Source organism: Triturus cristatus, chromosome 1_2, assembly GCF_964204655.1.
Source record: "Triturus cristatus chromosome 1_2, aTriCri1.1, whole genome shotgun sequence".
NCBI classification, from domain to species: domain Eukaryota; kingdom Metazoa; phylum Chordata; class Amphibia; order Caudata; family Salamandridae; genus Triturus; species Triturus cristatus.
In genome coordinates, this window is record NC_140580.1 from 1,009,643,941 (window position 1) to 1,009,657,409 (window position 13,469).

Consider the following 13,469-nt stretch of genomic DNA (forward strand, 5'->3'; position numbering starts at 1 on the left):
GCCTCTCACATGACATTCGCGGCAGGTGCCGCTTCCAGTAGGATCTCCGGAGCAACGTCCGCAGACAGGTATAGCATGTCCAGTAATTCCCCTGGTTCTAGCGATGTCGAGCCATCCAGGGACACCACCCCCCCTGCTGACCCTAAGTGCATAGTGCCATCCTCGCCCGCAGTGATTCTCTGCTCCTCCTGCCGAGCCATACCATGATTTTCTGCTGATTGTTCGAGCCGCTGAGTCCCTTTTCTGAGGCGGGTGCCCCCACCTGCGCCTCTGGCCTCGCTGTTCGTGGGGGGAGCACATCCCCCTGGATTTCCAACCCTTCCCACACCTCCTCTGGGGCCTCGAAGAAGTAGGCCTTGCCTTATGCTAGTATCTTCAGTTTGGCTGAATACAGTAACATGTCTTGCAATTGTAGGTCCCACAACTGTCGCTTGACTCCTAGGAAGGTTTTATGTTGTTACTGTACCTGTTGGTATAGTTCAGGTATATGGTAATTTTGCTATTTGCGTAGCTAAGATTCTGCCTCTCCCTTGCTGCTTGCAGGATACAGTCCCTGTTGCGAGGATTTAGTATGTTTTCTATGATAGTCTGCAGCTGTGCGCCCGGGTGGGTGGTGGGTGTACCAGGGCCCTGTGTACTCTCTCCCCAGCAAAAAGTATCAACAGTCCCCGTGGGTGTAAGTGAGTGCATATCCACTGTTCCAGAAACTGTTCTGCAGATCTCTCTTCCATGCGCTCCGGTAACCACAAGACCCGGATATTGCTGCACCGAGTGCGTCCTTCAACGTCTTCGGCCCGTTATTCCAGGGCTCTCGTGGCTGTAGTCATCTGGGCCACCTGCTGCTTAAGTGACACAACCTCACCTTTCAGCTCTACAATGTCGCCCTTGGCCGTGGGCACCTTGTCTGCCACCTATATAGATATGCCCTCAGGAGGTTCACATCAATCGACATTGTCTCGATTTGATTTTCCAGTGCCTTTCTAGAACCCTGTATGACCGCCAGTAGCTCCGCATGGGAGAGTTCTTCCCTCTCACCATCCTCTCCCTCATCGCTCCTTCCCAGTCCACCAACTGATGCTGTCCCGCATGCCCCAAGTCTCTAATCAAAGTGTAGTTGCTGTTGGATTCGCCTAGGCCCCCAGAATGTCCCCAGCACAGTGCAGCCAGGCCCGACCACACCTGTGTCAGCCACCAGCTATCAGGAGGACCACAGCCCGGGACTCCCAGCCAGGCACCCCAGAGCGCCACACAATGTGTCCTCCACGTTCCACTCACCACAACCCCAGTTGTAGGTCCAGGCAGGGATTCGCGAGGGCAGAGTTCCATGTGTCTCCTGGCGCCCGGCACCCAGCACCCAGCACTCTCACTGGGCTGATTCTGGCACCACTCCTGTTCCGGGCTAGTCTGCCCGCTCCAGGGACCCCGGGTAACCCCACGACGGCAGTCCGCCTCCTCAGATACCTTCAGCGAGGTCCCCGTCCGGTTTCCAGTCACTCCGCCCATGACCATGTAGACTCCGACAAGGCCGCCCTCTGGCTACAACTATGCGGCCCCAGCCATCTTCAGTCACCCCATGGGGGAGCAGAGAGTTCAGTATTAGCAAACGGAGGAGCCTGAAGCCAAGCCCCACTCCGTGGCCAGAGCTTCTCATCTCCGGAACCACCACTTCACTCAGACCGCATCCATGGGCCGCACCTCGGGAGCATTGCGGGATCCCCGGCCTCTGCTCAACGTCTCTGTCCCAGTAATTGCCCCACCTGGGGCTGATGCTGTTAGCTCATCTATTCTGGAGCCCAGTCCTGTGATGCCTCCCCGCAGGCCAAGCCGCCAGGGCCGACCGCAGCCCACTTCCATCTCTGGCTGCTCGCCCAGCCTCTGCTCAGCGAGCAGAGCAGTCTGGAGTGTACTCATCGACAATCCCGGTCTCTGGCAGCTAGCAAGTGTTCAGGAGGCCCCTACGAACACAGCTTATGGTCCATGCACCGTAATATTTGTTTCAAGCAGGCTACAGGAGCCAATATGTAGGATTTAGGAATGATTACTGTGCAGGCCAGTCAGGAGCTCAGAGGCTCACGTCCTGTCGGCCCTTTTGCTTGGACACGCCCCCCTGTTTGGTAGCCCTTTACCTCCGTTGGCAGATACCAATCTTTTTGTGATGAAGGCCTCCATTTTATTTATTGATTAACCATGTGTTGGTTTGTCTTTTTTCTCTGTTTTCTGGCCCTCTCCTGTGGTTGATAGGCTCTCTCCCTCTGTTGACTGAGCCTTTCTCCCTTGGTTGATCTTCTCACTACCTCTGTTAGCCATTTCTCTCCCTCTATCAACCATCTCCTAATGTTGGTTGGCCTTCTACCTTGGTCAGCCAGCCCTTTCCAACAGCAACTTCATTTCCTCAGTCGGTTGGCCAATGGTTTCTCTCTCTCAACTATCCGTCTATTTCTGTGGACCAACCTTCTTCCTCTGTTATCCTGCCCTCTTCCCTGTTGGCTGCTCTGTTCCCTCTCTGAGATAGACATCTGCCTTTGTCTGGCAATGATGTCTCTATATCAGAATTTTTACTCTATTGGGCAGCCCTCGTTCGAAGATTACTTCCCAAGAGTAACTTTACTCGAGAGCGCAGCCTACTTTGAAAGCTGATCTGATGGGTATCCTCACACTAATTGGATAGACATTTGGAATGGCACATAAACGTACCCTCTGCACACACAATGTTAAACTATGGATCCTTTTAACTGTAGGATGGAAATGTTTATTACCTGAAGCAGAAACATGTTTGTAATAAAACACTAGTATATATTTATTGACTATTTTAGCCCCACACTGGTAAGGAAAAACTTGGTCCACCAAACTTTGCAGCCAGGTCCCTTCCAGGCAATTAGACAACACTGAATGTATTTATTCTGAGAGTATAAATATAATTGTTTGGTGTCGCTACGGAAGACGAGTAACGGACTCGAGCACGTTCGAGTTCCTTTTCAGATCTTAAAAACAACACACAGAAAGTGTCAACTCCCTGATGAAGGGCATGACCCTAATGCCCGAAATGCATTGGATAGGATAAATGATGATGACATTGCCTGGGATAAAAACGTTTGAGAATATGTGAAAGGATAACAAATTATGCTCGAAATTAAGCTAAATTGCTAATGAAATAAATTACCTGCAAACCATTGAATTAACAGAGTGGAAGTCTTTCTTTCTGTGGAAAAGACAACAAAATGTGTGACCATAAAGGGATGACTCTAGAGAACCTCTAGTATCACTTTTTCAACTTTTATTCTGAGGGTCACAGCTGTGTCAGGATGGGTTGTGGCTCCCTATATAAAGGGAAGAGGCATTCTCTTCTGAGTGCCTGATCGCTCTGCCACTGGAATGCTCTTTCTTCAAGCATCCAGCTCCTTCAAGGAACGTACCCAGAACTCAAGGGGAGGCTCCCTTGCCTATAGGATGACCAGTTGATTGCTGTTTGTCTTTTCCCACCAATCCAAAAAAACTTTTTTTTTGCCAATGTCCGCTGCTCTCCTAAAAGGGATGTCCTTATAATATCATCAGGTACTGTAAACAGGGACAGATTGACTTAAGACATGGTTGACCATATGGTCTGGCTGAGTCAGGGAGACCACAGACATATACGTAAGTGAGATCTACCCATCAGTGAAAGTAGAAAACTGCATTAATTCTTCCTCACAGAAGAGAAGTACGACTTTCCATGGCAAGCCATGGTACTACTACAGCTATCTGTCGGACTGCTGTAGAGCTTGAAGCTTCTAGGTGTTAAACTGCTTCGAAGTTCCCAGTATTGACTCTAGCTACAGTCCTCGCATGTATGTTAGTACATGCCCAATATCATCACGCTCTTCATCTATGCTGTCCCTAGATAATTTCTGGGTGGATGTTATCCCTGCAGATCATCCCACTGGGAATAACCATACAACTCAGTATACTCTCTCAGTGGGGAATAGAGAGGAGAATTGGGCCTTACAGTTGAACCTCAACCAAATCGATAAATCCACTCTGGTTACGTCAAAACACAGTCTCTCTTCATCTCCTGGTAGCTGACATACAGGCAGCAGGAAGTCCCCACAAAGTAAAGAACACAACACAATAGAATTCTGAAACCACTTTAGAAATATGTAATGAGCAGCAAGATCCCAAGGTCATCAAAATAGGTTATGGGAAACTGGAGGTCTGAATTTTTATGGGTGTAAGGCAAAGACAGCCTAGAGAAAGTCAAGCTCTATGAACAAACAACAGTTAGTGGTAGACCAGCACCTAGGCGTGATTTCAGGCTATCCGCAATGCAGCGGACGTCAGATACACCAAGCGGATTGTCCTGGTCAAAAGTTTTGCCTTCAAACTTGGGGCCTGCTTTATTATATGGCAGGCAGCCCGTTTCTACATCAATTAGTTATGGATTCCTCACCTTCGAATTACCCCCAGGCGTCAGACTGGATCCAAAGAATTTTTCTTCGGCAGTACCCCTGCGCATTGGTGGGTGGCGTCGGTCGACTCTGCTTTCATCGTTGGTGTTGTGGTCGCCGGAATGATGTTGCGGTATCTACTTAGATGCCGCCCCTACACGCTGGAGTCAGTTCTTTCTTTTTCCGCACCAGCACAGATCCGGAGAGAGCGGTACCTCGAGTCACTTTTTGACTCCCTTTTGGCGACTTTTGTCAGCATCATTTCGAGTCATTCGACTCCTGGTGCACGCAGGGATGTCCTGTCCTCGAACCGGCTTCAAGGCTTGTGACTCCTGTCACAAACTGCTGTCGGTTACGGACCTGCACCTTGTGTGCCTTTGGTGTTTGGAGCACTACCAAGACCCAAAGTCGTGCTCCGACTGCCGGGCCATGAACCCGAAGTCTATGTGGGAGCAGTCCCGAAAGCTTCTCGATGCCTGGCCGTCCGCTCCGTGCCGTTCGAGGTTCCGGTCAAGATGAGGTTGCGAGACCGGTCACAGAGCCGTCACCACCACTCTTTGTCCAAGTCTTCGTCTTTGGGTAAGTCAAAGCACAAGAAGAAGGTGAAGAAGTACCACCGCTCTTCTCGTTCTCCCCGTCCGTCGGCCGACGTAACACGGGAAGCGGAAGGTAGTCATCTGGCTCTGCCCGCAGAGCCTGTTGGGTTGACTCCAGCCATCCCTCCATTCCCAGGAGCCGGAACGACCCCTGCCCAACTTCGTAGCTTTTACGAAGCCCTCCATTCCATCTTTGGGCCACCCGACTCCGCCGGCGCGCCTTTGGGCCCAGCGGACTCGGCTGGGGGCTCTAGCCCTTCGATGCCAGCGACTTTGCGTTGCAGGGCCCCCAGGGATCCAGGCCTCAATCCGAATCGGCGCGGGTCGGCCTTGTGACACCACCTCTGGTGCCGAATCCAGTGGCGACACCTCCGCCCCTCCGATGCCGGTTGTGTCCCCAGCCGATGTTGACACCGGCCTCCCCCTCAATATGGCCACGGAGCCAGACCGGCGTCGACTGACGTCGGGACCAGCGCGACCGGTACTTTTGTACCACTGTTCTCCCCTGGTGTTCCCTATCACCCTGAATGTCTACCAGAGGAGGGTGAGGAGGACTTGGAGGGTCTGTGGACCCTTTGGTAGATCAGTTAGGGAAACCGGACTGGAGAGAGGAGTTGGGGGAAGCCAGAGGTCTGGAAACCTCCCCAGACCTTGGCATGCTATCTCCCCTTACCCTTACTGTGGTTACGCAGTGGTGTTGCGTAAGGCAGCCGAGGCCCTAAACCTTGAGTTTCCTATGGTGGCGGTCAGGACTAACCTCCTGACTGAGATGCTTCAGCCGGCAACGGCTTCTTCGGAGCCCCAGCTGCCGTTCACTGAGGCCCTTACGGACATCCTTTTGGGCACTTGGTCCAAGCCCAACACAGGGGCTCCTGTGGACAGGATGATTGCCCGACACCACCGCCCAGCCCAGGGGGTGAAATTTTCAAGGCAGCACTCGCTAGGTGACGCGTGGAGTTGCGGCCTTCTATAAGCCTTTCCGCCTATACCACTTCCACTTCTGTCAGAGTACTGAAGAAGATCAAGTGCGACCAGGCCCAAGTCATTCTTGGGGCCCCGGACTGGGCACGAAGAGTCTGGTATCCTGAGCTTCTGCACATGGCCATCGATCCTCCGATCAGACTGCCCCTTCGGGAGGATCTTCTGTCGCAGCAGCAGGGGACAGTCCTCCACCCGAACCTGTCCAGCCACCACCTCCTTGTGTGGAGATTGAGCAGTGACAGTTGAGAGCTTTCGACTATCCTCCCGAAGTCTCTAACGCCATCTTGGCAACCAGGCGTCTCTCCACCAAAACAGTTATACGCCTGTAGATGGAAAAAATGTGTGGCATGGTGCGCAGCAAAGGCTGTAGATCCCCTTTCTGCACCCATTTCAGAGGTTCTCCTTTTCCTTCTTTCTTTGGCCCAGCAGGGCTCTGCTCTGGGCACCTTGAAAAGCTGTCTTTCGGACATCTCTGCCTTTCTTCGGCTTCCTGATCATCCATCTCTTTTCAAGTAGTCTATTGTAAATTGCTTCCTTAAGGGCATTACTCACTTGTTTCCTCCAATTCCTTTTGTAATACTTCAGTGGGACTTGAACTTGGTTCTGGCCTACCTTATGTGCACTCCTTTCGAGCCGTTACATAACTGTGCTCTCAGACTTTTTACTCTTAAAATCTGCCTTTTTGGTTGCCATCACCTCTGCCCGCAGGGTGAGTGAGCTTCAGGCCCTTTCTTCAAAACCTTTCTTCAAAACCTCCTTTCCTGGCTGTTCATCCAAATTGTAGGAAGGTGGAATCTGACTGCATGGTTACCCCCACTTTTTGCCTGGTGTTTTGCTGGTTTTCAACTTAGTTTGACTAGGATCCTGCTAATCAGGACCCCAGTCTATCTGCTTCCTCCCTAAATTGGTTGTTCATGTACTTTAGGTACACTTCAGATTGGATTCTGGGGTACCCTTATAAGTCCCTAGTAAATGATATACTATATACCCAGGGCATAGGTACCCCAGAGGCCTCTCAGGGGCTGCAGCATGTATTATGCCACCCCTGGGAGACCATTCAAAATGAAACAACAAGGTCTGCAACAGCAGCCTGTGTAAGGTGGTGTATGCACCCCTTACTTAGATATAGGTTCACTATATCTATCCATATCACTGCACATATAAACCTATCAGTCACCCCTATGGCAGGCCTTATCAATCCTGAAGGCAGGGTGCTGGGTGTTATGTGAGAGGGTGCACCTGCATGAGCAGAGCCCCTCTGCAGTCTTCAGAACCTCTATTCCGGGGTTGTTTGTGATGCTGCCATACCATATACTCTTAAGTGCATTATAACCTTGCGGTAAATGCTAACTTTAAAACGGCTGCATGGAAACATGTCGTGTTTGGTGTCAAGCACCTTGGAATCATACCTCCACACCAGTAACTGGTGTGGGAGGTATGATTCCACCTTACTAGAGGGAGAAATATGATAGCACCGGTACACCTGGTACCAGCTTTGCAAGCCCTGGCATCACAAAATGCATGCTGCCAGCCACAGACACGAGTCTGCCCTCCTGCTGATGGACGAAACTCCGGCAGGGGATGGCTGGACAATAGGTTTCCTGTCAGACAGGCTTTAGTGTATTGGGGCTGGGTGGGTGCACTCCAAGAGTGCTTTGATGTTTGCACTGGGGGCACATTTGGTGTCCCTCTGCATAGTCCAGCTCAAACCGGTTGCAGGGGCTATCAGCCCCTGCTCTGGCGTGAAACATGGGTCTAGCCACCCCTCTGTCCTGACCCTCCCATAGGTGGGTCCCCAGAGTTTGTCCCACCCCTTCCTTGGGTATAAAGTAGGAACCCCTGGCTACAGGACTTTAGATTTACCTGGACGAAACTTTGCTACAGAATCCCAGAACTTCAACTATCTACACAACGTTGGATGACCGAAGAATCTCACTTGGAGTAAAGGAGTTACTCTCCTGCAAGGCAGACACCAAAGACGCATCTGTCCGGTTTGCAACTACGCAGCTCCTGAAGGACTCTGAAGATTTTCCAACACAGGAGGTGGGTTTCCAAGCTTCTCCAAGGCCGATCCGTGCTCTCAGCAAACCTAAGATCCAAAGCCCTTGTGGGAACCGTGCAACGCGAACCCCTGGGGACCGTGCACATTTGCAGCAGCAGCATATGCTTTTCCGCGATCCCGGAGGCAGTGCTTTGGGCTACTTGTAGTCCAGACCTGAGCAGTAATTCCACCGAAGATTACTGGCCTGCACTCCATGAGTGTTCCGTGGGCTGGTATTTAGCGATTCCTCTCGAGGTCCCTTCGCGATCCCTTGTCCGTCAACTTGTGAGTCCCCGAGAAGGGTACTTTTTTACTTCCAGTGGGCTTACCTGGTTGCTCCAGACATACCCCGACTCTCCATAGCTAGGGGAGTCCACAGGACCTTGCTGGTCCACCCCAAAGTATTTTTACTCTCACCGCGTGGGTTGCCGTTGCCAAGGCTTGTTGGTCTCCAATCCGGACACCGATCCCCCCAGCATTCGACATCCTTTGTGGGACAGCTCGCCTGCAGATGTTGGTTGTCGTTGACATCTCCTGGTCCCCGTGGCAGTGGAGTCAAGCTTCACCTCTTCGCACCTGAGGCACCCGACAGTGGTGGGCATTCGTCTACCGAGCCCCTGGTCACTGGCAAGTGACCCAGACTCTGTCCCCTCTGCTTTCAGGTTCTTCACATCTCTGATCCAGGCTTGGATCACACCGGACACTTTTCCTCTTCACGGCAACAGCACTTTGCAGCATCTCGCCATAGAAACTACGAAGATTCCCGACACCATTTGACACCTATGGACCCGGCTTCCCTGGGTTAGGTAACACAAGTACTCCGGTGCTCACATGGGTGCTGGCCTTAGAACCTTCTAAGTTTGAAAGGGTTTTCTCCAAGTCCTCTCCTCAGTGTCCTTATTCTTTAAAATTCCAACCGGGACTTCCCCATAGGATTGTACGGAGCTCGTGGCTGTGTTCTCACACTGCACACGTCCCCCGTGGGTCTCCTGTGTCACTAGCTTGGGTGGTTCCTTGGGGTCCCAGGGATTCTACGTGCTCTAGGCACTGTGTCTAGTCAAGTTCTGGTTCCTATACCACTTTCTTAATATATGGTTTGGTTTCCCCCGGGGCCCATTTTATATTGTGCTATTTACTCTCGTTCTATGGTTTTAATATTGTGTATTTGTTCTCTAATCTCATAAAGAGATTAGTATAGAGTGTTTAGTAATAAATACATATATTTTATATATATACCTTGTGTGGTTCTCCTTTCATTTGGTCATTCAAGAGGTTATAATCTGGTAAACCAAGCTGCTTCACATTCCTTTGAGACTTAGCCTGAAGGCTGCTCTCCATAGCTACCACTAGGATAGCTTTCAATAAAGGTTGTCTTTAACCTAATCATCAATAAGGGTTGTTTGGACTGATACAAGGTGCCCACTATAATTAGTGGACAGCATATACCAGGCCAACTTCTCACACAGACAAAGTTGTCCTTCGCACTAGGCCTTCTTTCCTTTCCAAAGTGGGTACCTCTTTCCACATAGGACAGGCCATCACTTTGCCCACCTTCTTTCCGCCTCCGCATCCTTCTAAAGAGGAGGAGAGGCTCCACCGTCTGGATCCAAATCGTGTGCTTTCATTCTATCTGGATCGCAGAAAACAATTCCGGGTGGATGATCAGCTCTTTGTTGGCTACGTGGGCGCAAAGAAAGGTCGGACCGTGCAAAAACGAACCATCTCTCAATGGGTTGTTCTTTGCATAAAAATCTGTGACTCTTTAGCGAATAAGAAACCTCCAGTGGGGTTGCGTGCCCATTCCACCAGGGCGGCAGCAGCCACTACTGCTTTGGGACATGGGGTCCCCCTTACAGACATCTGTCAGGCAGCTATGTGGGCTTCATTGCACACGTTTACCAAATGCTACTGCCTGGACAGCCAAGTCCGGAGAGACGGCCTCTTTGGTCATTCAGTTGTCCAGGACTTTCTGGTGTGAACTTAGTTCGCAGATCCACCTCCGGGGTTGGTATTGCTGGGGTATCTATTCTAAGGTGAGGAATCCATAACTAATTGTCTCTTTCAGATGAACAAGTTACTTACCTTTGGTAACGATATATCTGTAAGAGACATAGATCAGTTACGGATTCCTCACCACCCCACCCATCCTCCCCATTCTGCAAACTGACTTCTAGAGTAAGGGACTGCCTTTCAGGGCCCTAGTTTTGTGCACCAGTGGTCAGTGTCTTGCATGGCTCTGCGCTTCTGGCATGGAATGTAGTGTACAGAACTGATGTCAGCGCGTAGGGGCGGCGTCTAAGTAGATACTGTGACATCATTCCGGTGACCACAACGCCAACGATGAACGCGGAGTCGACCGACGCTACACACCGACGCGCAGGGGTACTGCTGAAGGAAAATTCTCTGGATCCAGTCTGACGCCTGGGGGTAATTCTAAGGTGAGGAATCCATAACTAATCTATGTCTCTTACAGATATACTGCTACTGAAGGTAAGTAACTTGTTCATTACTGCCAAGCAAGCAGTCATTTATTAAAGCATTCATGATGGTTCCTGTCAATTTTTTTTTTAAGTTTGGTGTGCAGCTCTGTAAACATGATGGAGCCGTTGCACTAAGCTGGTTTCTTTTTTCCTTTCAAAAAGAAAATGCAACCTCGTCATGGCAGTCCTCTCGCATGTCGAGGGGAGCATTTAGCAATTTTCACTGCCCCTTACTACCGGGGTTTTTCTGGCGGTGATGGGCAGTAAAAACTAACCTCTACTTCCGACCATCTAAATTAGGTTGACCACATTAGAGGTCTGCCTCAGATGATCCTTACTCCATAGGGCTATCTGAGGGGTTTAATCACGGCCGAGATGAAGTAGTGAGGGGATTAATCATGGCGGAGATGGAGTGATTTAACCTACTCCGCCTGCATATAAATTTGGCAGGGGACCATTATCTTGCCAGTAGAGATATATATCGGCCCCTTAGTCTCTAAATGTGCGGATAGCTTATTCTGGTCAGTCTTGAGGCCCCTCTCTCTTGACGGCAGGCTTCTGGGCACCAGGTCTCTCTCCAGCTAAGTCTCCTGCAGGGACTAGTTCTTTTTAGTCACCTGGGACCTCTTGGAGTCTGAAGTCTTTCAATTTTTGTTTCCATGAAGCAGGTAAACCATATGACCTTTGGAAAGGAGTTCCCGCCCCTGGGTGTACACAGGATTTAGTGGTCCTTGTGGGGGTCCTGCTCTTCCGGCAGAAGCAAAGAGCTGGGAGTCTGGATTCTTCTTCCAGCAGTGCCTTCTTCAGACAGGATGTTTCCAGATCTAGGAATGTTCTGAGGAGGTGGTGGTGGGGATGCTGCAATTATCCTGTGCACTAGGCTTTGATTAAATGATTTCCACCGTCTGATCATAACAATTTTCTTCCATTTCCCGTACCTCCTTTTGGAGCTCTTCCTCTTTGCCTTACAGTAAACTGACCCAGAAGTCCCAGTTTCAAGATGGTGGGACCCAGCTTCCACCAGGCAGGCCTGTCATTACCTTCTTGGCTACTGCTCTGACAGGGTCAAAACTGATTTTACCTTCTACTGTGGCAGGAGCCTAACTGTCTAGGAGGGTCCTGCGGATGAACTGAAGAAGCCCTCTTTGTCATCTCCAAGTCAAAAGAGGTAGTGCTAAAGGCGCCTTGTGCTCAGCCAGCTGTTTATTTCAACTCCCAGATAGCTAGTCCCTGCTAAACGGTCAGCAGTTAACACCCATTGGCCTTTCTTGGGCACAGAGGAAGTCATTTCCAAGGATGTGTATTCCACCTCTGGAAGTGTAATGAGATGGGATGGACGTAATTTTTCATTCCACCCGCGAAATTAGCAGAATTTTGGTCACTCCATGTACCCTTTAATTCGGAGTTTCGGCAAAATTCTGTCTCGCAATGTGGCTGCATTTTACCCCCAAAAGACTCCAGAAAATGTGAGCTGACAAGTGAGATTTGGCGTGACCTAGCATGACTTTCTAATTGTGACGGACTCAAGCGGTCGCCATCAGAGAGCTGGTGCTCGATTAGATTTGCTGGTTCTCGAGTAGATTATGTATGGTGCCGTTTGCACTAATTTTTCGTGGCAGTCGGTGTTGTCGGCGCTAAATTGTAGCCCGTTGGTAGAACTTGGCTGAATCTTGCGGAGATTTTTTGTAACTCCACAAAATTCCATGGAGTGAAGCTCCGTAAATTCTGCTCACCCCTAGTAATAAATAGCAGACCTGGTTTTAAGCCAGTTCTAGCTCAGGCAGCCTAAAGTACATTTTACAAAGTTATTTTTCTGCACAGGTTATTACATATCTGACTTCACCCCTAAGTCAGATTTTAAAAACTAAACGGAAAGCAACTTTATTTATTTATTTATTTTGGTCGCTTATATCGTGCACTTGTAAATAAAGGGACCCCCTCACGATTAATTAAGGTCTAGGAGCTTTAGGGGAAAGTAAACAGTAATATGCAAAAAAACTCCTCTGTGACCTATATTCCTTTTATTCAAAATTTAATTTATACATGGGCTGATCAACAATTATAAGCCTAAATGCTACACATGTTAAATCATATTCACAAAGACTTTTTGTTTTTTTATAAAAATATATTCTTTTTATTCATTTCACAATGTCATTTTTGTAGTACATAAATCTTCATTATTTTCTAGTATGTGAATAATCATTTTCTATTGAAATAAACATAAACAACAATTTTTTGGAAATTGTGCAGAATCTGTAAGACCTCAGACAACCTACTCAGCAATTGACCAATCAATGTTCAGAACCACACTCATAACTCAAGTACACTCTCATTCATACTATACACTTATACTTTGTTGGTATAGGGAGTATCAGAATGACAAGACATCTCCAATAATAGGTATGGATGGAAATAACCTAGATAGGTCAGGGCGCACGTGGTCTACGCGCGTTTCGGTGGGATTACAGGAAGAAAACCACCTTCATCAGGACCTCGCCCAACTAAGATACAGTGGCGTTGGATTTATACCGAGTAGGGAGACCTAAAAACATGACAAACAAATATATATTATTTTATATTCAGCCCATGTTTGATGCAATAATCATTTTCAAAGACCAATGACGAGTGGTGTATTAAACCCAATAAGTTGTAGTACCCTAAGATAAAAGGAAAGACAACCCACATATGTGCACTCTAATTCCTAATGCAAGTGATCAGCATTTATGTAGAACAAGAAATAGTATAGGCCCAAATGTACCCAGTGGTAACGCTTATATCGTGCATGAATCATCCCCAAGGGGATCTCTCGGCGCTGGAAAAAGAGGTCAGCGGTCAGAGGGGGGAGAGCCTTAAAAAAGCCATGTTTTGAGCATTTTTTTAAATTGCGCCAGATTTGAACATTGGCGGATTGGTTCAGGAAGGCTGTTCCACAGCTTGGGGGCCAGGTACG

At 49.1% G+C, this 13,469-nt stretch overlaps 1 protein-coding gene across 4 annotated transcripts in view; it reads left to right on the plus strand.

The window, feature by feature from the left end:
- LOC146868589 (uncharacterized) overlaps positions 1–13,469 on the plus strand; it is a 1,503,661-nt gene that overhangs the window by 732,329 nt on the left and 757,863 nt on the right. The window lies entirely within an intron of this gene.